The sequence below is a fragment of the Microcebus murinus genome, chromosome 22 (assembly GCF_040939455.1).
Source record: "Microcebus murinus isolate Inina chromosome 22, M.murinus_Inina_mat1.0, whole genome shotgun sequence".
Taxonomy (NCBI): Eukaryota; Metazoa; Chordata; class Mammalia; order Primates; family Cheirogaleidae; genus Microcebus; species Microcebus murinus.
Genome location: NC_134125.1, coordinates 12,751,853 through 12,778,112, shown reverse-complemented (window position 1 = coordinate 12,778,112; position 26,260 = coordinate 12,751,853). Strand labels below are relative to the sequence as shown.

At 39.6% G+C, this 26,260-nt stretch overlaps 1 protein-coding gene across 2 annotated transcripts in view; it reads left to right on the top strand.

Annotated features, from left to right (window-relative positions):
• Positions 1–3,318: 3,318 nt before the first annotated feature.
• Positions 3,319–26,260, top strand: part of TAOK3 (TAO kinase 3) — a 173,403-nt gene continuing 150,461 nt past the window's right edge. Inside the window, exon 1 of one of the 2 annotated variants that reach the window (XM_012756477.3) lies at positions 3,319–3,604. The gene's annotated coding sequence lies outside the window, so the exon portion shown is untranslated. Of the gene's footprint in view, positions 3,605–13,165; positions 13,632–26,260 lie in introns of those variants that run through there. The other variant, XM_012756478.3, reaches the window with a different exon arrangement.

Sequence of the window (26,260 nt, the reverse complement as noted above, 5' to 3'; positions counted from 1 at the left end):
CCGACAACAGCCTGACTCCGCCATCCTTGCGGGAGTGGGGAAACCGCCAGACGCCCCCTTCGCCACAACCGCAGCCCTGACATCGCGGTCTTAAAATCCTCACCGGTAGTGGGGAGGGGGCGGAGGCAGGCTCTCTTGAGTTAGGCAAATCCTTGGGCAGGCCTGGCTGCCGCCAGGACCCCGAGGCTCGGAGGAGACTTCCGGAAGCGGCCGCCAGGCGGCGCCTGGAGACAGAACGAATGCTAGGATCATTAGCGACCTGAAGGGCGGGGGGCTTGCAGGGCCCATGGCAGGTAAAGGTGATCTCTAATTTAAGCAGGTGAACCACATGAACCGTCCCTTTAATAGGTCAGGAAAGCTAGACATTCAAATTGTGCGTGATCATGCAGAAAAAAGGGAGCCTGGCTCCTCCCCTGACCACTTGGAGCTTTATTAAGAAATAAAAGACAGAGATGCTGATATTCCATCCTGGGGTTAGCAAAACAGTATTTTCCCAGTCCTTGGGAATTTTTTGTTAGTATATGTTTACTTGGTAAGATGTCCTCCCGATTTTACACATGAGAAGATGTCACTTGCGTAAAAAATATAGTGGCGTCCAGTTTAGACTCTGAGACCCAGGCCCTGCACAGTACAGCTGCCTCATATTTCCTTGAATATTAATTTTTTAAAAGTTATTCTTGCCTAATCCAATAGCTTGCTAACCAACTCTCGGTTGAGCAAGTGGAGCATTTGCCTACAGGAAGTAATTTGGCTACAGTAAGGAAGGCCCAGGTGGAAACTCACAAAACGAGAGCTGAGTATCTGCATGGATTAATTTGTGTGAATCCCTCTGAGTAGAAGAGGGACATATGTTACAAGTTTTGCTGAACAAACAAATTTAGGGTGTCCCTTTTGATGAAAGCAGTGTGGTCTAGTTGCATGTAGCAAGAAAATAGATACGGAAAAGGGGCTAGAGGTGGTTAATGGTTTGTCCAAAGTAACCCCACTCTTTATCTTGCACCCAAGTCTCCATAGAAAAAGTAACCAGTAATAAAGCTGAACACAGATGTGAAAACCAGGGTGTATTCTAATTCTCAGACCTTAAATTTATCTCTGAATCAGACCCCATAGAGTCTCCTAAAAATGAAAAAGTTTATTCCCATCCCATTTATTTTGACATTTCCTACTACCTTGTTTTAATTAAAGCCGTGGCTCTATTTGTAAGGGATTTTTCTTCCCAACAAAACTCAAGAATTTCTAGAATGGAATTCTGCGATATCTTTCCAGGAGCTCAGAGATCTTCTGAAGCTCCTTCTAAATAGTAGTCATTCTCAGAGCTTACTGTAGGTCGGCCATCCATATTTAAACTAGGATTTCAGAACCATCTCTTGTCCAAAGGATGAAGTCATTTTCTTTTATTGTACTGTTAGATCACATCTAAATTATTTGTAATCAACTATATTGAGTAACTTGAGTTCCTATCAGCACCGATAATCACAGAGCAAGAAAAGCACCAACATTTTAGAAATCAGAGTTCATTGATATAATGAATCCAAAAAAATTTTTTGATTTCATTGCTAAGTGGTTTCCTTTCAAGATGCTGGGGTTTTTATCATGCTTATGTTTTATTTCTATTTCTGTCTTTTTGATTGCAAACAGCATCTGTTAATGGTCACGCATTTCTTTTTTATATGTAACGAACAAACACAACTGAAGGCTTGGGTGGTGAAAATTTACCACATCTTTTTCTATCCCAACTGCCAGCTGCAGAAATGGTAGGATGAGCTATGTGAAAAAATGCTCTTTAGTGAAAGGGAACCTACTCAAAAAAAATTCTCTCATGGCTTCAGTTTTACCCAAGCTTTACAGTTGTTTAACATGACTGTGGACAGTCTCTATTGACCTGTAAAAATCAAGTTTCCTCAAAATCAAATTTTACTATCTTGAAACCTTGAAACCTTTCTCTGCATCCCTTACCAAAATGGCACTTAGCCACACTGCTCAGGAGACACCTGCTTCACAAATCTACTTAAAATGAAGTCCTGCCAGTACATTTACACAACTTCTCGTGCCTCCAGGCCCTCTGCATACACTAACACCAAAACTTAAACTTTAAAGGGGAGCATTGAAATTGGAATGGGGTATGGCCTTTAAACACTAGGGGAAAATGTATACTTTTTAAAACACAAATTTTGTCAGTGGTAATTTAAAAAGAGTTAACAATGGAGGGTTTTCTGAGAACTAAGGCCTGTATACATGTGACAAGGCTTAGGATCAAAATGTGTTCCTGAAATGAAACAATTTCTTCATAAAATGCTAAATTGTCACAGTCCATAAGCTTACTTGGGGTTTAGGGGTGAGGAAAGCAGCTTTTAGTTCCCGGTGCTGATTTAATCAACACAATCAGTTTCACCAAAATACAACGAATGGGTCTGAGACGCATGATGCACTTTCACCCCTGGCAGGCACTATCTTTCAGCTTGGGTTAAATTGGGTCTTTGGTTATCACAGGGTACACATGGGTCAAAGCTCGTTATCCTTGGCCACTAGTTCACATAGAATCATTAAAACCTGTGGCCCTGAAAAATGTTACGTCGAATAGGCTTCCTGAAACCTTGCTAAAGCTGACAGGGTTTCCCTACCACAGTTCCTGTTCCTATTGTCATCAAAACCCGCAAACTAAGTACTTCCAAAGCTTTGTCCTTGTACCCATCAAAATGTGACCCGTCTAGAACGCTTAGTTGTGCCCAGTATGCAGCGAGTATTACAAAAATAAGATTTTTCCCCAACAGCATTAAGTTGACGTTTGTTGAACGCAATGCAAATAAAGGTATAAAATGGTTTAAATCCAGGAAATATCTGCAAATCCTAAGCAATGACAGGCCACGTTAATGTATGGCAGAGTTACTAAGAACGCTGTGCAAGGGGTTGGTGAGAGAACGGGGTCTTCCCCAAAGATTCTTAATACGCCGGCCTCTGGGAGTCTCCCAAGAAAAGTAAAGGCGTGGGGAGGAGTGCCATGAACTCTGACCCTAAAGCAGCACAAACACGAAGGACCGCACCCCGAGCGGGCCCGCGGGCAACTAAATTTGCGAAGTCTTCCGTGTCCGAAGAACTCCGCCCCGCCCTGCCCCGCCCTCTGTCACCTCCGCCAATCCTCGGGCTCCATCGACCACTCGGCTTCCCAGGCGCTTCCAATCAAATACCTATGTCCGGCCCCGGCCCTGTGCCCCACGATCAGGGAAGGTCAGTCGAGAACCTATCTGAGCCACGCTGGGGGCGTGGCCGGGGGCAGGGGGCGGGCGTACTGAGACGGTGGGGCGGAGCGCGCTCGGCGCAGTCGGGTGCGATTGGCCACCCCTGGCAGGAGACGCACCTCGGACAGCAGCAGCGGCGGCCGCGGGAGGGTCGGTGTGGCGCGGGGCGGCGGGGTCCTGCGTGCAGAGTGGGACGCGACGCGGAGACCGCGGGCGGAGGCTCCGCGCAGCCGGATCCGGCACTCAGCAAGCCGACCCGGGGATCCGCCGGGGGACAAGCCGCAGGAGAGGGACTCGGGAACAAGTGTGGGAGAGGAAGCGGCGGCGGCAGCGACGCCGGGCCCGGGAGTGGTGACAGCAGGTCTGAGGTGAGTGCACCGGGGCGCTGGGCGGTGACAGTGCGAGCCGAGACGAGGGGACCCCGGGCGGAGTGGGGTCAGGGAGGACCCGGGTGAGGGGAGTTCCGGGAGCAAGCTTGACAGTGCGGACTGTGGAGGGGAGAGACCCCGAGAGGGACCCGGACAGAGGGCTGAGGGGAAGGGACCCCAAGAGGGGCCAGGACAGTGGGTCTGAGCAGTGAGGACCCCGAGAGCAGCCGCGACTGAGAGTGTGAGTGGAAGGGTCCCCAAGAGTGGCCGGGACAATGGGTGTGAGGAAAGGGGACCCCCAGAGACCGGGACAGCAGGGTGAAGGGTGGGCACCCCAGGAGGGACCATAATAAGGAGGTGTGGGGAGGGGTCCCCTAGAGGGGCCAGGACAGTGAGGTGAGGGGAGAGGTCGTCTAGAGGGGTCGGGACAGCAGGTGACTGGAAAGGTCCCGGAGAGTCTGAGGGATGGGGCCCCGGAGAGGCCGGACCGCCACCCGGGGAGAGGAGACCTCAACAGGGCCTGGGACCGCAGGGCGAGGCGAGGGGACCCCGAGAGGGGCCGGAAAAGTGGACCTCAAGAGAGGGGACCCCCGAGAGGGGACCCCAAGAGGGTCTAGAATAGCAGACGCGAGGGGAGGGGGCCCCAAGAACAGCGGGATAAGAGGAAGGGTCCCCGAGAAGGGCTAGGACAGCGGGGTGAGAGGAGGGGACCCCCAGAGGACTCGGGGGAGAGGGGAGGGGTCCCCCCAGGCGCTCGAGACGGCAGGATTGAGCGTGGGCACCCGCAGGAGGGCTTCGCGCGTCTGGCGGAGGCTCGGCCCGGCGGGCGGCGGCGGCGCCCGGGTGCAGGTCGGGCCCCTGCCCGCGCAGCGCCTGCGCGCCCCGGCAGGCGAGGGTGTCGGCGAGGGGTCGCGCCTTCCGGGTGTGGAGACCCCCGGGACGGCCGCCGCGGGGAGCCTGGGTCGGGGTCGGGCGCCGGGCGCGTGGGGACGCGCGGCAGCGCGGGCAAGTGTAGACCCGGGGTCTGCAAGCAGCGAGCTCCCTGAGGGTGGTGTGTGAGCCCGGGACCGGGGCGGACAGCGGAGCCGGATTATATAATGAAACATCTCCCAAGTGGAACGCACGGGCTGGCAGCAGGACCGAGATCTTGGAAGGATCCCGAGAGTTGTGCAGCCCGACCTCTTCTCGCCGCCCGCTGGCTTCGCGTTTGCCCCTTAGAGTTTGATGTGGATGCCTCGAAAGTGAGGGGCTTCGTGACCTTAAACGAGAAGGTCAGGTGAAAAGGTGGAGGGGGCTTCCTCAACCCGCCGCAAGAAGTTGAATGGAACAGGGATCCTTTTGGAGACCCACGTTTTGGATTCATTAGGATGTTTCTTTGATAGACCCCTTGTATTTTCCTGGACTATTGATTCTCCATTTTTAGCTCAACAAGGAGCTAAAAAAACTTTTTCAGATTTGGCAACATATCCGTATCAATGTTTACGAGGCAGATTTGAAGGGACTATACTAGGCTTGGGATCTGGACTGTTTAACTTTGATGTGTTGGAGATAGTTGGAAGGTCAAACTGAATTTCAAAAAGATGTATTGGAGTCGCTAAACTAATAGCTAAATTAAACGAAAGTCCTTCCAGTTAGACTTCTGATTTCTCATCCTGAAAGCTACCAGGACTGCGCTTTAGGTTTAATTCCAGGACTAGCTAAGGAGAGAGATAAACCTATTTAAACCGGACACTGTATGTCCTGGTGGGAGGTATTCATTCTCTAAAATGCTGAACCAAATAGTGAGAAATAATAGGGGATGGGAATTAGGGGGCCAGCTTCCTACTTTGAAGGGTGTGAAAATTAAATTAATGACCTGGCTAGTTATTCATAGCACTAGGAATATGTTAATACTGCCCTAACTACCTTTCAAACTCAAATATACATGTTTTGTTATGGTGGTGCCTTGCAGTTTCGTATTTGACGTTTTTTTAGCTCTCCTTTTCTCTGATATTGCTTCTCCACACTTCTCTTTTTAACTGGTTTCCTTTTTTTATAGAAACAGACTTAGAAAATGATGGTTTTAGGAAAATAATGGGGAATCTAATTACTGTATGATTTCACAGTTATTTAGATGTCTCCTTTGTTTCAGGTTTAGAATGTGTCTTATTAGAAGACTTTTGCCCATGTTTAGTATGGACAGCTTTAAGGAAGAGGAAGGAAAGAATTCTGTATTATTTCCCAAAGTCATAATGTAGAAGGCTTACATGGAACGGCTATTTAAATCCAAGACAAAAGTTACCAAAGTCATTTTCATCTGGGTGATGATAAGTAGAGGACATGCACTGCTTGGAGATTTTATTTGACATTACCTGATACAGAGCAGATCTTATATGGCTTCAGAGAGCATGGAGCGTGGTGTGGTTATGAAAATTCCACTAACTAGAAGTCCTCTCCTGAGAAATAGGAGTTACACAGATGAGAGGAACAACAACAGCAAATACAAATTTAAAATATGAGACACTATAATTTAGTTAAGATGGATTGAGTATAATTTTTTTTTACAGTAAATTTATTTTTCTAGAATGCTAGGTAGAATTCAAGTAGAAAAAAGGTCAGTTAACTCACGAGGTTATTTAGGAGGGGCATATATTCATTAGATAGTGCATATTAAGTAGGAAATGGTCTGTGGAAGAATTAAGAATCTCAGTACCAATATTTCTACAAAGTAATAGAAATGTTTAACAGAGAAGTTTTCACCATACTTGTTAGCTCATTTCTGACTGGTACAAATGGTTGTTTCTTAAGACAAAACATTAAATTTATTTCCTTGTAAGAAAAGAAAGTGCTCTGATACTCCCCTGAGTGATTACTAAAACAGTCATTTCAACCACATTACATTATGGTATTGATCCGGAGATGATAAAGAGAGATTCATTGTAATAGAATTTTTAGTAATAGAAAAAGCCTATAATAACTTTATTCCCTGGGGAGTTAGGAGAATAGGGGTTCTGGGGGAATTTTTTTCATTTGTTTCCAAAAATAAAGCTGTACTAGGAGAAAGTATAAATATATGTGAAATCATTATACCTTTGCTCATTTAAACTGTTTCTTTTCTGTTACAAAATACAATTTCAAAAGAAGAGATTAAGGTGGAGCCTTACACATACCATATGAATGGCTACCACAACCACAGAATGCAAATTCTTTTTGTTTCTTAAACTGTTGTCAGTCTTATTTTAGCATGATGCTAATACTGCCCAGTAAATACAATAACCCATTTTACATTTTCTATACCACTTGAGTCATAAACAGTCAAACCATTGTAATCTTAGAGACTACCTTGATATCCAGTTTGGCTTAATGTTTAAGCCAACCTGAATAAACATTCTCATTGCTTGTCAGTATTCATATTCCTTGGTTTCAGTAGTATAGGAAAATGAATGAAAACTATAGGTACTTTCTTTAATAGTCTTAGTTAAAAGCCTCTCTCCTTAATAATCTTCGTCCAGTCTTTGTTTCTTCCCTCCCCCCAAAAAAGAAGATAGAAGCAAGGAAGGAAGGGAGATTCTGTCTAAAAGAATTTTGTAACTCTCCTAAGAAAAGACTTCTTTTCAGTTTGTTTTCAATGAGAGATTCCTGTCAGAGTGGATAGTTTTTCAATTAGTATTTTTAAGTTGTGGAATATTATATAATTACATTTCAGCATAGGGAGTTTAATTTGTGATCGTTTAGCTTTTCGCCCATTTAATTGGTTGCTTTATTGCGAGGATATATTAAAAGTTTTTTATTGTTTCTTAGACTCAGTAAAATAAACAAAAGTGATATTTATCTTTCTGTCTATAATTATAGGTTATATTGAATTTATGGTCCAAAATGTGATCTATCTCATTTCTAAGATATAGGCACCAAATTAAAAAAATTGTATGATAGCCAATAGGAATTAAATTGATAAATGTTATCATTCCAGCCATATATTGTTAAGGTTACCTACTTTATAAATCAACCTAGTGTATTTTTTTCTGGTCTGACTTGAGATTTGTTAGAGATACTGAAATATAGTTAAAATCTTTCTAAATTATTTTTATTTTGCAAGTTAAAGGGCTAATTCTTTGGCAACAGAATGATTTAGGGGCCAATTTATTGATTTATTATCACAGATCAATCTCCTTACCATTTGTCAGCTATCTTACAGATATACATTTTTCATCCCTAGGATGAGTGAGAAGAGGAAGATGGTTTGGAATACATGTTTTACACCTAGCAAAACCTACTGCCATGAAACAAACAGGAGTGACCCATGTGGCTTTTGCTCTTTGCAGTGGGAATTTACATGCTGGAGTCTAGTGTTTTGGGCCCTCTCACTCTGGCCTCAGTGAAATCATGGGTAGTAAAATCAACCTCATATTATATGTTTTATGTTAATATTATAGTCAATTATCAAAGTATTTATTTAAGAGTTCAATTTTACTTTTTTCTACTATTTTTGAGGAATGATGAGAATCTTTTATTTCCAGATCAAATGAGGACTTTATGCAGTATAATTTATTTTTATATGTTTCACTTTCTGAAATAATGACACTGGCTTATGTCCATAGCAATCAAGGCTTATGACAGTTCAAATACATTTTATTTACCCATTACAATAGATGGCACTAATCAAGACAGAAAGCTTTCTTAAATAAACTAATAACCTAATTAGTCTTGGCAGTAGAGGCGCTACACAGAATCATAGTTCATGGCCAATTTTCCATTCTGTTCTGAACATTAGCCTTTACTTTCTGAAGGGTGTGTGTGTGTAAATACACAAATATTTTCAAAAACCACATAAACATAGTTTTAAAATGACCTAGGTCAGCCGGGTGTGGTGGCTCATGCCTGTAATCCCAGCTACTTGGGAGGCTGAGGCAGGAAGATCATTTGAGCTCAGGAGTTAGAAGCTACAGTCAGCTGTGATCTCACCACTGCACTCCAGCCCAGGCAACAGAGCAAGACCCTGTCTGTAAAAATAAAATACAATGACCTAGGTCAAGGTTTAATAGCAGAAATTCAAAATTACAATAATATGCCTCCATTATCTCTTATGCAATATTCTCTTCTGTCATTGTTTACCAGTTCCCTGTTTACCTGTGTTCTTTACTAGCTTGTGACTAGGTTGAGGACAGAGATGAGTCTTATTCATCTTTGCATCCCCCATAACTAGTATCAAGCAAAGTATAAAGGATGCTCAATAAATGGGAATTGATTGAGTGAATGACTTAATGATCAGCAAATTAGTAGATTATATTTTTGTCCACACTTTGTTTCTTATCCTCAGTGAGGGCTTTTAGTACATCAAAAAGGTAATAAAGAGACAGTGATTCCTTCAGAACACGAGGAAAAATATTAGTGTTGTTCATCTACCACATAAAAAATAGCATCATAGGCCGGGCGCTGTGGCTCACGCCTGTAATCCTAGCTCTTGGGAGGCCGAGGCGGGCGGATTGCTCAAGGTCAGGAGTTCGAAACCAGCCTGAGCAAGAGCGAGACCCCGTCTCTACTATAAATAGAAAGAAATTAATTGGCCAACTGATATATATATAAAAAATTAGCCGGGCATGGTGGCACATGCCTGTAGTCCCAGCTACCCGGGAGGCTGAGGCAGAAGGATTACTCGAGCCCAGGAGTTTGAGGTTGCTGTGAGCTAGGCTGACGCCACGGCACTCACTCTAGCCTGGGCAACAAAGCGAGACTCTGTCTCAAAAAAAAAAAAAAAAAAAAAAAGCATCATATAGCGGAAGGAGAGGGGGCCTTAGACTCAGAGTGACCTAGGCACCTATTTGTTTCTGTTACTGTGCCAGCTGCCTGAACCTGGGCAAGTTACTTAAGTGTTAATTGCAGCTCTCAATTCTCTCAACTGTAAAATAAGAATACATACCTCTTGGGAATTCCTGGAAGGAATAAATGAAGTGATTTATGTAAAGTGCCCAGCACAGTGACAGACACACTTAATAAATGGTAGCTGCTTATTATTATTATTATTTTTTTTTTGAGACCGTCTCATTTTGTTGCCCAGGCTAGAGTGAGTGCCGTGGTGTCAGCCTATCTCACAGCAACCTCAATCTCCTGGGCTCAAGCAATCCTGCTGCCTCAGCCTCCCGAGTAGCTGGGACTACAGGCATGCGCCACCATGCCCGGCTAATTTTTTTCTATATATATTAGTTGGCCAATTAGTTTCTTTCTATTTATAGTAGAGACGGGGTCTCGCTCTTGCTAAGGCTGGTTTCAAACTCCTGACCTCGAGCGATCCGCCCACCTGGGCCTCCCAGAGTACTAGGATTACAAGTGTGAGCCACCTCACCTGGCCGCTGCTTATTATTTTAATAACTTGAAACCATTTTTTATTGCTGTTTTTGCTCTACTCCCAGTATCTAATCATTTACCAAATCCCATGGATCCTGACTCCAAAAAGGAATAATAGATTCACACATAGGGAAATTAAGACTCAGGGTAAATGACTTCCCAAGGTCACCCAGACAATGGCAAACCAGATCACTATGACCTAGATCTAGTTTTTCAACTCAGTACACCTTCTACTTTATACCTCTCAACATTCAAAGGATCTAATGAGAGCCCTTAATAAGGTGCAAAGGAAGGACTTCTGTGACAATTTTCCAGTCTCCTTTTCTGTTTCCTTCTTCCTGTATACATTGTTACTTTCTTATTCTCCCTAAAGTACAGCTCTGATTTTGTTACTCACACTTTCAAACTCTTTATTATGAATAATTCCCCATTGCCTACTGAATTTAGTACAGATATAGCAACCTGTTTTTAGGTTCTCATCACCCCATTTTGTATACATACTTACACACACATACGCACACACGCACACAGTACCCCAACCACACTGGCCTGCTTCTTGGCCAAGTGCTTACTGATTTGCCACCTTCAAGTCTCTGTCCCTGCCATATCTTTTGCCTAGAATGCCTTCTGTTTCTCATTTTCCAGAACTGCTTCTGCTGCCATCTTTCATGAGGCCTTCTCTGATCATTCTCCTTGCTACTTTCTCAGTAATTGATTTGTTGTTTTTTTCTTATTACATTATATACTCCGCAATAGTAATTTATAAGATTTATGCTTGTCTTATCTTTCCTATGTGTCCATTTTCCTATTTTAAAAGGACAGTGTCTTAAACATCTAACCAAGTGTCCTGCAACTAGTGTTTTTTTGTTGTTGTTTTTTTGAGACAGAGTCTCACTTTGTTGCCCAGGCTAGAGTGAGTGCCTGTGGCGTCAGCCTAGCTCACAGCAACCTCAATCTCCTGGGCTCAAGCCATCCTACTGCCTCAGCCTCCCTAGTAGCTGGGACTATAGGCATGCGCCACCATACCTGGCTCATTTTTCCTATATATATTTTTAGTTGGCCAATTAATTTCTTTCTATTTATAGTAGAGATGGAGTCTCACTCTTGCTCAGGCTGGTTTCGAACTCCTGACCTCAAGCAATCCGCCCACCTCAGCCTCCCGGAGTGCTAGGATTACAGGCGTGAGCCCCCACGCCCAGCCTGCAACTAGTGTCTTAATTATTGAATTGTATTAAATTTAAATGCTTATTTTAGGTTCAAATAGTATTTAAATATTATTAGCATATAATTATGTATATAATTATAAAATATAATTATTGCTGCCAGTAAAGATAATGGGGATTTCTTTTTTATTTATTTTTCTTTTTTTTTTTTATTTGCCTGCAGAAAATGGAGATAATGGGGATTTCTAAAGGAAGAATTCACTTCTGACCATGACAGTTGGGAAATTTGATGCATTGGTAGCAATTGTATGGAAACTTGTATGTTCATTTTTAACATCAACAATATTTCCTGAAATGGCCTTTGACTCTGAGTGTTTGGGATTTGTTATTTTATTTCCTTAGATAATGTTTTTATCAAATGGGTTCTAACTTCAGGTCTTTTGGAGTTTGTTTTCCTTTCTCTAGATATTAGCAACAAATGAAATAAGATTCTCTGTCAGCTGCAATAGAAAATGGTTGTTCACTTGAGTCAGAGGTAGCGTCTGGGAGAGCTTAATACTCTGGTCTTCCAAAGCAAATTGTCTTACTTTGAGATACAAACAATTTGTAACTGCGAACAAATAAACTTATTGTTCCATCTTTCATATTGTATTCTTCTCCATAGCACTTACCACCTTCTGACTTACTAAATGTTTTCTTTCTTTGTCTGTCATATATTCCTAAGCTAGAATTAGGGTCTGTGAAGGCAGGGGTTTTGTTTTAGGCATTACTGTACCCGTACTCATAGAACAGTGCCTGGCATGTAGTAATTGCTCAATAAATATTTGTTGAATGACTAAATAGAAAAATTTGGCTTTGGGAATTCCTCTGAGTTGTTGATTTAAAGGTTTTGCTATTTTAAACATAAGGAAATAAAACACTAAGGAAGTAAAGTATAGCTCACAAGAGTAGAGTTTATCTGTACATTTTGCTTTCTGGGTTTTATATTTTTCTTTGAGCAGTCTTGAATTTACTACATTTTTGTTTTATTGAATGCAAATAAAAGCCATTCCTACCACCACACCGTACATCCAAGGTGATTGTGTCTCAGTCTGGCTAAAACCTAAGAAAATTCTGTTCATTGTTACAAACTCTAATGGAAGTTTGCTGACGTAGCTGTGAGCCATTAAAGTCTAGTAAGACCAAAATAATAATAAAATTCAGTACAGGGGCATTATTCCTTTAAAAATATTTCACTTGATTTTCTTAGATGCTGATGTTGACCCTGAAAATTGGTCATCAAGCTTCTGCTGTTAATTTGGGGTTATCAGTTTTCTGCATGTACAAGTAATTGGGTTTGAAATGTGTTTTAAGCCTGAATTAAAAGAACTTAGTCACTGGTGACTCATGGTGAGAAGTTTTTCCTTTTCTCTGCTGAAACATATGCCACTGCCTCCAACATGGCCTTTTTGCAACATAAAGAACCCTACTTTTGTGTAGCAGGTTCAGGAAAAGCTCTTTTAGGTTTATAGCAGCGACCTTAATTACAGTGCTGTTTAGTGAGCACTAACTACATTTGAGTTTCCATATTTCTGTAGTTTCTGCCTTTATGGAAGGTTTTCTCATTAAATACGAAATCCTCAGAAATCCACTAGATAGTATGTAAATGACCATAGTGACTTTGTTTTGTTCATTACTGTATTCCTAGTGCCTAGAACAGTGCCCTGACAGAGAAGGCAATTAATAAGTATTTCTTGAGTGAAGTCACATACATTCTTAATAATAGTGCCATCTTAGAAAATAGGGAGAGTCTGTTGAAATAAATTTTCTTCAACCTTTTTTTTTTTGGAGACATAGTCTCACTCTGTGGCCCCGGCCAGAGTGCCTGCCCTGGCGTCAGCCTAGCTCACAGCAACCTCCAACTCCCTGGCTCAAGAGATCCTTCTGCCTTAGTCTCCCCGAGTAGCTGGGACTACAGGCACGTGCCACCATGCCCGGCTAATTATTTCTATATATTTTTAGTTATCCAATTAATTTCTTTATAGTTTTAGTAGAGAATGCGGGGGGGGGGGGGGCTCGCTCTTGCTCAGGCTGGTCTCGAACTCCTGACCTCGAGCGATCCCTCCCGCCTTAGGCCTCCCAGAGTGCTATGTGGGGCCTCTTCAACCCTTTTGAATTAGGTAATCAATTCACAGTCAGCCTAGGAGGCCCTTGGTATTAACCCAAGGTGGTTCTGTCCTCACAGCTCCTAGCATTGATTGTGCCAGCCTTCAATCTCCTTTGGTGGATCACTTAGAAAAGGAAGGGTACATCGGCACCACCCATGGGCGCTTGCACCTGTGGGAACCAATGGGCGTTGGAACAGGAAATAGTTCAGCTTGCAATGCTGATAGTAACGTGGGGCACCCGGATCACGCTGCTTTTATCTGTAGTTCCTTCTTAGGATTGTACAAGGTTTCTTGGAGACTTTTTTTTTTTTATATACAAGCTCAAGAGAATTAACTGTAAGTTTGAAAATTGAAGTGTGAATGGTTATTTGCCTTTTCTTCATTATCAAGGAAATGGTAAGTTGTCCTTCTTTTTTAAAGTTCGTTCTTTCCCTTCTAACGGTGTGTCCCGTGGAACCTTACTGTAGCCTGCAGGGTGGGAGAATGGAGGGTGCGTAAATGTAAAACAATTAAAACGTTAAGGTGATATAATTATCAATAATAATAACCGGTTTTGTTATTTACTTGATGTTGTAATGATAAGCACTGATAGAATTTCGTAGACTTTTACATAAGATTTGTCTAGCTTGAGCAAGTTTTCCTCTTTTGTGGGGATTGGGGGCAAAAATACTGGAAAAATTTTTAGAAGGTTCTTTGTAAAATGTCAAAATGTAAAGCTGTATAAAATGCTGTTGACGCTGAACGTCTGACCAGGAAGTACTCTCTTTAAGCCTCACTTATAAAACTAAGTGTCTATAATGACTTCCTTTCTCGGGATGGAGGTGCTGATAGCCCGGTGGTGTTATAACTTGAGTTCACTTTTATCTTTCCTGTAAGAGGCAGCTTTTTAAACAAAGCTATCTTTGGGGCAATCTTATTGATTGCTGTCGCTATATAAAGAAGTTTAAAGTCTTTAGTATGTTGGATTGGAAATAGAGGGCATGCATTTGAGATCTGAGTAAGCTTAATTGGTATTTTATCTTACATTTAAGATTATAACTATGGTTTGTGTCTAAACTTTGTTAATAAACAGGAATAATTTAAAACTCTTTTGAATTTCTCGTGAATATTTATGGCCTTAGCTCAACGCCCAGCTGAGAGTAACCAACCTCAAAAGTCACTGGATTCATATGCTCTATTTAGTTTAATTTGTAGTCTGGTATTCTACAAGTAAATATTAGTGGCAGTTTTTCAAATTTTTAAAATTTTTCCTTTCTCTTAGATAAGTAAGGTAAATGCTAAGCTTCAAATAAAATATCAAAAAATCTTGTTAGAAGAGTCTTTTAAACAAAAAACTATAATATAGTTCATCTTTATTAAATGGATGCAGTTTATGCTAATGATGGTATTATTACTTTCAAACAATATTTCAAAATTACACTATTCAAAATGGTACACTTGTCATCCTGGAGATCTTTAAAAATAACAAGACTGCTTCCTATTTTTCTTCTTTCACAGAAAGGGAAAATAGGGTAGAAAGCAGAGCTGTTTCTTGGATGTACTACCAAATTTAGAGACAGAAAGATCAGAGGGTTTGGTCACATTTTGTTTTATAATTTTTGAAGTCATTTTAGTACATAAGGTTAGTTACTTAGTAAAGTATGAAAATAAAATATCTTAGCCATGAGATAATTAATAATTTATGGAACTACTTTAGTCCATAAAATGAAATTAGATAAAGTAGAAAAGTAGATATAATATTTTGTTTGACATTTCATAGTTTGTAGGTTAAAAAGTTAATGCCAAATATTTTATAAACCAGGAAAGCTACCTTAATAGTTTACCACCTACACTAAGCTCTTGGAATAAGGTTTAAATGAAAGGTGTGGGCAGACATGTGACTCCGAAGTCCAAACTCATAATATTTTGCATGTTAGATGTATAAATGAAGTCTTAAAATTATATATAGTATGCATTTTCATTCAAGAAGCTTTGCAGTGGTTATTACTGATGGGGAGGTCTATTCTTTCTAAGTATAAAAAAAGAAATTCAGAATTTCAAATCTTTAAAATGCAATGCCATATAGCATGTGCTTTTTTCCCTTAATATTTATGAATGCTAAACACTTAAAAATACCAATATGTAAATTTCAGCTTTCATAGAGAGACCTTTATGATTGTTAGTTATATTAGCAGTCCAGAAATATCCCATCATAGATTGGGTGAGGCAGAGGAAGTGGGTGGTGCTTCCATAGTGACAGATTATTGCAGATTATGTGGCTGCCTGCCAAACCAACACTAGTTGAAGGGAAAAGTGGAAGTTACTAACTGCATCCTATTAATTTGCACGTTTGTTTAACCAGTTATAACTGTATGCTAGCTTTATACACAGAAGACAGGTTTTAAACTCCTGAATTACTTGACGTGTGCTTAATCTTCAGTTCTCTAGTTTATTGTGGTCATATCCCTTATCTCTGGTCTGCAAAGATCACACTGACCCCTCTGTGGCCAGCCACATGTTAGCAAGAAAAAGAGGGGGGAGGGGAGACAGAATTTAAAACTACTTGTCTACTTAAAAGTATTTTAGAGTTAAAATGTAAGGACGTCCCATCACATTTAGACAATTTATGTAGAATATTAATAAAAATAATCATCTCTTGTGAAAAAGTTTGCAGTTCTAGATTGTTCTGGTTCAGCTTGAAATTGAGATTCTTACTGTTGCAACACAAAAGGAAGCTTTGTGGAGGAAATATGACATCTCTGCCCAGATGCAGAAGGAGGGAATTACAGAGGAGTTATTTTTAGAAGTATCTTTTTATGAATATATTTTATGTACTGGGAAGCATTTTTAAAAGTTAGTTTCACTGATAGAAGTTATACACATTGCTCAGGTCACTGGATATTCTACTAAGAAAATACTTCTTAAAACTTTTTGATATCACCAACCAGCCTAGTTAGTCTTAAACTAACTGATCTAAGTAGTAGCATTTTTTTTTTAACGTGAGCAAATTGAGAAGATACTGAGATCCTGTCAATACTGTCAAGTAGTCATCTGAGTTGTTCTAGTAAATGTGGAGACAGTTAAAGTTCCAATTCATAGCAGTGTCCCCAGTCTCCTTTAGTAAAGGAGTGCAGTGTTTTCAGTTCAAGGTTAGAAGTGAGTCGAGGAGTCTATCGTTTCTATCTGACACAGTTCTTAGAATTGATGCCCCTCCTTCTTTTACACAGTGAGCAGCATGTCCAGCTTCCTTGTATTTCTTACTTTTGGTTTCGGTCACATATGTTTGGGCTTGGCAGTATAATCTAATGGCTAATAAGAGCATGGTGGATGAACATGTCTGTCACTTACTAGCTTTGGGACCTTGCCCAAATCCCTTAACCTCCCTGAAATCTTTGTTTCTTCAACTGTAATATGGGCATAATCATAGTACCTACCTCACAGGACTGTCATGAATGTATGAAATAATGTATGGAAAGCACAAGTTTGGCTATAAAGGAAGAGCTCAGTGTGTGATAATAGTTATGCCTATTTTTGCTATTTTTGGATATTTCAATTCTCATTCACAAGGTCTCTAGAAAATGATCATGGGAAGAGATACAAAAAAAAAATATGAAAATTATGTATGGGTAGTAGAATTAGTGTTATAATAATAGAAGTATTTAGAAAGTACCACGGGAGCACATGAGTGAAATCCATTGATCTTATTGATGCCATCCCTCTTACCACATTATGTAGTATCCACGTTAAGCAGATGGGTAGGAGGGGTAGAGCATTGACTGTAGATTTAATAATTATTAATCAAAATGTTTATATAATCTGAAAAATTTAGTTTTAGTAACATTTTTTTCCATTTCAATTCCAAGACTTTCCTCACATTTCATAGAACAACTCAGGAAAGCAACATGGCAAAGTGTTTTTTAAATTTTTCTCAATAGAGTGTGTTTGTTTTTTTCGAAGTGCATCATTCTCAGATAAAGTTGGGACTGTGTTTTAAGATTTTAGATCAGACAAAAAATTTTTTTTTGTTTTTTTGTTTTGGTGGAACTGGACAATAGAAAATATATATTTGAGTACAGTAGTCCCCTCTTATCTGTGGTTTTGCTTTCCATGGTTTCAATTACCTGTAGTCAACCAAGGTTTGAAAATGTTAAATAGAAACTTCCAGAAATAAACAATCCATAAGTTTTAAATTGTGTGCCATTCTGAGTAGTGTGATGATATCTCCAGCTATCCTAATCCGTCCAACCCAGGACGTGAATCATCCCTTTGGCCAACATGTCCCTTTGTCCACACTAATAGACACCACCCGTCCCTTAATGACGTAGTAGCTGCCTCAGGGATCAGATCAGCTGTCTCAGTGCTTGTGTTCAAATCATCCTTCTTTTACTTACTGATGGCACCAAAGCACAAGGGTAGTGATACTGGCATATTTTTATAATTGGTCTATTTTGTTGTTGGCAGTCTCTTACTGTGCCTAATTTATAAATTAAACTTTTATCCCGGGTATGTATGTATAGGGAAAAACATAGGATATATAGGGCTAGGTACTATCCGCTGGTTCAGGCATCCACTGGGGGTCTTGGGACATATCCCCCGCAGATAAGGGGTGACTGTTGTATAAAGAAGAATGTTTTTCTGTTCTCATTGAATCTGCAGGGGTTCATATCCCATAACAGGTCATTTTGTTCATGTATTGAAATATTAAAACTAATTTTACATAAGCAGATTTTCATGAGGATGTGTTAGCAAACCAGATGTGAAATTTGGGGGCACCTGCAGTATGTTCACTAAACCAAACAATGAAACTGCTTACCCTTTTTTTTTTTTTTTTTTTTTTTTTTTTTTTTTTTTTGAGACAGAGTCTCGCTTTGTTGTCCAGGCTAGAGTGAGTGCCATGGCGTCAGCCTAGCTCACAGCAACCTCAAACTCCTGGGCTCAAGCGATCCTCCTGCCTCAGCCTCCCAAGTAGCTGGGACTACAGGCATGCGCCACCATGCCCGGCTAATTTTTTATATATATATCAGTTGGCCAATTAATTTCTTTCTATTTATAGTAGAGACGGGGTCTCGCTCTTACTCAGGCTGGTTTTGAACTCCTGACCTTGAGCAATCCGCCCGCCTCGGCCTCCCAAGAGCTAGGATTACAGGCGTGAGCCACCGCGCCCGGCCTGCTTACCCTTTAAAAATAGCCTTCGTGGATGTATTTCCAGTGTTTGAAATTTTGAGGTCTTAGTCTACCATATAACCCCTTTGCCTAGTAAACAGCCCCTGGCTTAGACTATGCTCTTCCTTGTTTCTGAGACGCCCTAACTTTACAGTCTCAAGGCCAAGCCCCATCACATTGCCGCTAAAATACACTGTATTTCTGTAAACCTATCCTATTCAGACCCTTAGTGCCTCATTCCTGGATTACCATACTTGGCTCCTTCATTTCCACCTCTTTGCTCCAACTCATTCTGATTAATTTTTAAATGCTACTTTCATCATGTCACTCCTCTTTTCTGAGGGCTTCTTTAGTTTACTGTTTTCCACTACATTAAGTCCAACCTCTTCTACCTGACTTTCAACACCTTTTCTAATTTGCCCCTAGGTTATTTATCCAGCTTCATTTCCTATGCTCTTGGGCCCATCCTTTCTGTTCTACTGAATTCGGTCAGTCTCTTAGACATACCAAACTTTTGTAAATCTGCGCCTTTGGTACTATTATTTACTTCACCCAAAAAGCCCTCTTCTGGAGCTGCTCTCTGCCTACTCAGATTTTACCTTTCCTTCAAAATCCTGTGTGAAGTTTACTTCCTGTTTGAAGTTTTTCCAGACTCTTAGAGCTCCTACTGTTTTGCTGCAAATTCCCAGGTGATTTTTAATTCAGCAAACCAATGAACAAAAATGTGTGCACTGTCTTAAAACATTCACCAATATATCTTTACCAGTGTAAACATTTCAAATACAAGGACCATATCTTATAGTTAAATCTTCCACTGTTCCTAACATAAAGCTGAGGTACCTGACTTCGATTTGAAGGGAAAGAAAGTAAACCTATCTCATCATGCTTATCTAAAATCAAGTCAGTAATCCTAGTAATATGGAAGGGACCTGAATATTGTTCTGATTTGGAGTAAGTCTGTCACCTCATTTGCAGAAAAATGTGAGACACATAAAGACAATTCTGTAATTGGTTATAGATTGATATGTTTGCTTTTCTTTATTAGAAACTATGTATATGTGTGTATACAGAGAAATACACATATATTCATATATATGATTTCCTTTCTTAAGTGATGTAGCTAGCTGCCATTGGAGAGGTATAGTTTTGATATTAACATGTCTCCATCCTATCACTATAGATTAAATATGATCGTTATATAACCAAGAAGTATTTTTACCCAATTCTTTAAGTAACCTAAGTATAATTAAGTGCCTCCTGTGTGTAAGATTAGTCTCTGTGAAGGCATACTAAAATTAATTACATATCACCCCTGCCCTGAAAAAACTATTAGAGAACTTTATTAGAGAAGACAGAATATATACTTAGATACTTAAACACAGGAATACTTGTTACTTCAGTTGAGTGTTTATTGCTTCAGTTCTCAATTAGTCTTCTATCCTTTTAACCACTTCAGTGCGAGCCTTGACTATAGTCGATAGCCACAGATGAACACGCACAGTGACTTCAGCTGACAGCTGTGATATGACTTCTAATTTTTCATTTATCAAAATAAAATTGTGAACATTTAAAAATAACATAATGAAAACATATACGTATATGTTACCTATTCTGATTTACATTACAAGTAAAGCTGCCTGTAAAGTAAAACAAGCTTTCAGTGCTTTAAAGCTTTCCTCATCACACGAGCAAAACGGATTCCACAGCACAAACTATCTTGCAGGCTGTGAGTGCTGGCCGTGGGCAAGGTTTCGCAGCCGGTGAGCGCCATACCGAAGTGGTTAAATAATACTGTGTTTCCTCAAATATAAGACAGGGTCTTATATTTATTTTTCCTCAAGAAGACACCCTAGGGCTTATTTTCAGGGGATGTGTTATTTTTTTTTAAGTACGGTACAACAATCTACATTTACTCAAATATAGTTAAGTCGTCATCTTCTGGAACATCATCATAACTCTCCAAACCCCAAATTCCATCCTGAATTCCTTGCAACTCTATTTCCTTTAGAACCATTGGCCTGGATCTCTCTTCTTTACCGCTCTGCGACAAAATGCATGGGTTGTGCAGATACACTGCGTAGCCACGCCCATCACTAGGTCTTATTTTCAGGGTAGGGCTAATACTGTGCAAATGCTTAGACATCCTGGTAGGGTTTATTTTATGGGTAGGTCTTATTTTCAGGAAACACGGTATATACCTTCCTTTGTATTGATGCCAAGGAGCATATGAGACACCCAAATGAAAACTTTTAAAATGCAATGTTTTATGTATGTCAGAGTGTGGGTATTTGAAAATGTCTAGTTAATGTTTTGAGTTTGTATTGATGCTTAGTTATAGATGCAGCCAGTAACACCATATCTTTAGTTCATTTATTCTATAAATGAAATTTATGGACTGTTCAATGAAATTATGGACTGTTCAATATGGTATAGGATTTTTAAAAAATTATTTTAAGTATACAAAATAACCTAGGTTTTTTCATTTGAAATAATTTCATGTTATTTCATGAATCTCATAGTGACTTTGTGAGGCATTGTTCTTCTTACTTTATATTAATAGATGAAGTTATTAGAACTTACAGAAGTTAAGCAATGTCCTAAAGATCCCACAACTTGTACGTAAGTGGCAGAATTGGCTTAAACCTAGATTTGCTGATTCAAAGGTCAGAGTTCTTTTCCATTTTATTGCCAATCCAAATCGTTATTCCAGTGACCACATTGATAATTGTTTTTTCATTTCTTTTCAATTGAGGTAAAATCCACGTAACATAAAACTCACCGTTTTGAAGTATTAATGTGTAATTCAGGTTTGCAGTATATTCACAATGTTGCAAACATCACCACTATCTAATTCTAGAACATTTCCTTTACCCCAAAAGAAACCCTATACCTCTTTGCAAACATACCCAATGACCCCCAACTCCTGGCAACTACTAATTTACTTTCTGTATGGATTTGCCTACTCTGGACATTCCATATTTTTTTTTTTTTGAAACAGAGTCTCACTTTGTTGCCCAGTCTAGAGTGAGTGCTGTGGCATCAGCCTAGCTCATAGCAACCTCATATTCCTGGGCTCAAGCAATCCTGCTGCCTCAGCCTCCCGAGCAGCTGCCTACAGGCCTGTGCCACCATGCCCGGCTAATTTTTTGTATATATATATTTTAGTTGATTAATTAATTTCTTTCTATTTTTAGTAGAGACAGGGTCTCGCTCAGGCTGGTTTCGAACTCCTAACCTCAAGCAATCCGCCCACCTCAGCCTCCCAGAGTGCTAGGATTACAGGCCTGACCGACATTCCATATAAATGGAATAAGACATTATGTGGCTTTTTGTGTCTGACTTCTCTACACAATGTTTTCAAGATTCATCCACATTGTAGCATGTATCAATACTTAATTCCTTTTTATGGCCAAATGATATTCCATTGTATGTATATGTTACATTCTATTAATCAGTTGATGTACATTTGAGTTGTTTATAGTTTTTGGCTGTCATAAATACTGTGAACATAAACGTACAAGGTTTTGTTGTGAATGTATATTTTCAGTTCTCTTGAGCATATACCTAAGAGTGGGATTGCTCATAATTATTCTTTGTAAAATAATTCTGATGAAAATGCTTTAAAATGATTTGAGTCATTTATTCAGCACCCCCCTCCACACACACACATACAAACAATATTGTATACTTAGCTAACTTGTTTCCCAGAACTTTCTTTCGAAATAAGGTAGAGGCAAACTTTAGCCCAGATCCTGGACAAATAATCTTTAATTTCAGATGAATAATCTGAGTTTAACACTATCTACTACACTGAAGGCACTATGGGGACTATACAATTAAGATTCCTACTGCTAGTCATATTCAATTAATGGAATTAAGAAATGTCTATGTCCTCGCAAAGCAAGGCAGAATGGCATCAGTGTCATCAAGAAGTTTTCAAGTATTTTCTATACATGAAGAAGGAAGAGTTCATTAAAACTTTTGAACTAAGAAAATGGAGTAATTTGGAGATGGAATTTGAATTGAGTCATGAATGCTTTTCAGTAGGTGTGGTGAGACATAATGTATATTTTAGCCTAGTTCAGACATTATGAACAAAGTATAGGATACTTAAGGATAGTGGCAAATCAAAAGACTGAAACTCATACCAAGAGATTTGAACTTTGAACAAGTAGACAGTGGGGAGCCATTTAAGGTATTTGAATAAAAGAGAGTGATGCAATCAGAGCCTTTGAAAGAGTACTTCATCAATAGTTTGTAGAATGACTTGAAGGAAGCAGGGGATTCGGAATTGAGAACTTGGACTGGTAGTGAGGTTCTGGAACTAGGACAGCCTTAATGGAAAAGAAGAAAAGCAGCTTGTGAGAGATTGAGGGCATTAACAGCTTGGGGGAGAGAGCTAAAAGGATAGGAGTGAATCAGATACACTAGACAACGTGTGGAGAGCAGAGAAGAGGCCCAGCCCAGACACTTGTGTTAAGGGGTGAGAGAAAGAGGACAAACCAGCAGAGGTGGGTTGGAAAGGAATTCATAGAAGACAGTACCACACAAACCAAGAAAAAGAACCTCGTGAGGAGATGTTGCATAGAAGTTATGGAAGGATATGACCTGAGAGGAACCCTGTTTGAATTTGGAGATGAGGAGGTTGGAGCTAGTGAGCTTGTTAGTCCCAGTGCATCTTCCTGCAGGGAAAGTTCTTCCTCCTTCCCTCTATAAATGATACCTTGACCCTACTTACTGTAAGCCAAAAGGAGGAGTTGGTAGAGAGAGAGTAACTGAGGGTGAATTAATGAAATGAGAAGGTAGTGGGATAAAGAATTGAGGCCAGTTGTTGTTGATATTGCAGAGAGGTGGTTAACCTGAAAAAGGAAGACTGAAGGATGAAGACCATTTAGTATACAGAGAAATTTTAAGGTGGAATGGAGAAAAATAGAGGACGCTTACATTGAGTGGCTTCAACGTAGAATTTTATAGTAGTATTGCTTATAGTAGTACTACAGATAGACTATTTAGAATTAGAAAATACCTTGAGTTATCTCAGCCACATGTAGGAAAACACTGTCTTTCTGTCCTATATAAATGTTTAATTCTTTTAGCTATGTATTCAACCTGTCTTTCTTTACCTATGCTTTTAAATGCATTGACCTCCCCAGAGCACAGCTACATGATGTAATTATATAGACTACCAGTTAGGCCTGTTAAGTCCACTTTGCTGCTAATTATTCAAGCTGTGTATTTTGAGTGCTAATAATAACTGGGGCCTCAAGTCTAGTATTTTGTTTAAAAATTACTTTATAATCCTCAGCACGAAATTTTTATGTAAATGTTTTATTATTTCTAAGAGATGCCTAAAAATAATATTATGTATTTTCTATAGAATAGATATCTATTAGTAATCTGTTCTGTAGTGTGGCAGGCATTGTAGGGATTAGTAATCTGTTCTGTAGTGTGGCAGGCATTGTAGGGACATTTTAATCTGTACAATTATTCATTTAGTTAAAAGTAGTGATGAATACATGTCACTTTGAGAATAATAAATTCTCTGTTTTAAGATGTTACAAAATCAGTTCCTTATCTGTCCTAATGTTGGGAGTTCCCAACAAGAAGACTTGTTGGTAAGTAAGGTAAGACCTCATTCATTCCCCTTAACCGTTTCTCCTCTACCCAAGCAAATGGTGGGAAGTCCCTGACCCGAAATAGCTCTTCTCATACACCTTTTAACAGCTATGCAACTAATACATGCTTTTTGCTTTTTTTTTTTTTTTTTTGAGACAGAGTCTCGCTTTGTTGTCCAGGCTAGAGTGAGTGCCGTGGCGTCAGCCTAGCTCACAGCAACCTCAAACTCCTGGGCTCGAGCGATCCTTCTGCCTCAGCCTCCCGAGTAGCTGGGACTACAGGCATGCACCACCATGCCCGGCTAATTTTTTATATATATATCAGTTGGCCAATTAATTTCTTTCTATTTATAGTAGAGACGGGGTCTCGCTCTTGCTCAGGCTGGTTTTGAACTCCTGACCTTGAGCAATCCGCCCGCCTCGGCCTCCCAAGAGCTAGGATTACAGGCGTGAGCCACCGCGCCCAGCCGCTTTTTGCTTTAATAGTAGAAAATACATATAAGTAATTAAAAGATAATAACTATATTCTATACCCAGATATATTTGTGGCATGGAGTCTTCCAGATTTTTTTATATAAAATATTTTTTAAACTAGTAATTAGGAAAGTTATATTGCATATGTTGTTTAATATGCTGTTTTCTTTTATTTTAATAGTATATCATTATCATATCAACAAATATTTATCTTTCTATTCCTAAATACACTTCCACCTAATTTGCAAGCCTGCATTGTTATATGGATATGTAAGGTGGATTTTTTTCCTAGTTTTTATTATTACAAAGCATTCTAAATTGCTCCTTAGTCAATCCATGTCCACTACAACTCTAGGTTTCTTTCTAATCACGTGGAGATTTTACAGCAGAGATGCTATAAGAACCTAATTTCCAGGAAGATGGTTTAATTTTTTTTTCTAGTTGGGTGGGTGAACAGCATTATTATAGATTATGTCCTGAAAAAGGTACTCCCTGCTTGATAATATGGCCCCTTTTTTCTCTACACACCAGAAACACAAGCCAGTTTCTGACAAGTTTGTTGAGCAACAAGGGCTTGAAAAGATGCATACTTATCTCTCTAAACACATGGCTCTTTCCTTGGCCTTCATCTGCTCCAGAGGAGCTCCCGCTATACTTCTTCTCTTAGGCTATTATCAGCCTTCCTTCCTCTTCTATTCCTGCCTATTCAGGATTTTTTTTGTTATTGTCGTTCAAGTTTTGCATTCATACCTCTTGGTTATGAACCCTTTTAAGATCATCCTTAAGAAAGGAGAAGCGTTGGATTTGTCCAAAGTAATCAATTACTACAGCCACTTAATGAATATTTCTTCTCACTTCTATGGGCTGTATTTTAGCCTCCTTAATTTAATCTATTCAATTTTGTACTGTTTTTTAAGTTTCTGCTCTGATCTGACCTTAAAAATAGATATTTTCATTCTCATCATACTAGAAGTCTTATTTCAAATTTATATCACTACAGTAAATATAACTTGATTAGAAGTTGCTAGAAGTAGATATGGTTCAGTAAAGTTTTCTTTTTTTAACGTTTTACTTAATAAGTAGGTGATTAAGTAGACTAAGCTTATGAAATTTGCTAGTGATCCTTAACTGGCTAACACCTTGGAAAAACAGATTAAAGTTCTAATTATCATTAACGAGGTGAAGGGGTGCATGGATATTATAAGAGGAAGTTGATCAAAGACGGGCTGGGTGATTCGATAAAGGACTACAAAGATAAAGTATAAATATAACAGGGGGCACTAGATTTTGAAAAAACATGAGAGAAAGAGAAATAAATAGTGTTAAGTAAGGGAGAGCAAAGTACTATTATTTTCAAAGGCATAATACCATTAGTATAGTAGCATTAATGGAAATTATAATTGCTCTTGGTTTATTTTGCAGTAAAGAGAAAGTCTTAATTTTTTTTTATTTTTGCAAAATTCTTTCCATTAGTTTCAAATATGAATTGAGAGAAGAGGAGAAAGAGGAAAGTGCAAGTGATAAAAAACAAGACTGTAAGATCAAAAGTTCTAATTGCCAAGTGTCTTTCATGTTACTGAACATATTGCAAAGTGCTAGTGCCAATACCACGTTTCTCAGGTGGGATTTCCATCATTGTCAAAATATGAATAGGTATAGTTGATGTGAATACTGCCTCTCTCTCGTGAGGCATGTAAGATGGATAGGTGTTTTAGAATGTGGTATTCTGTCTGTTCTGTATATTAACAGAGATTTACACCTGTACTTTTATATAATAACTGAACAAATCAACAC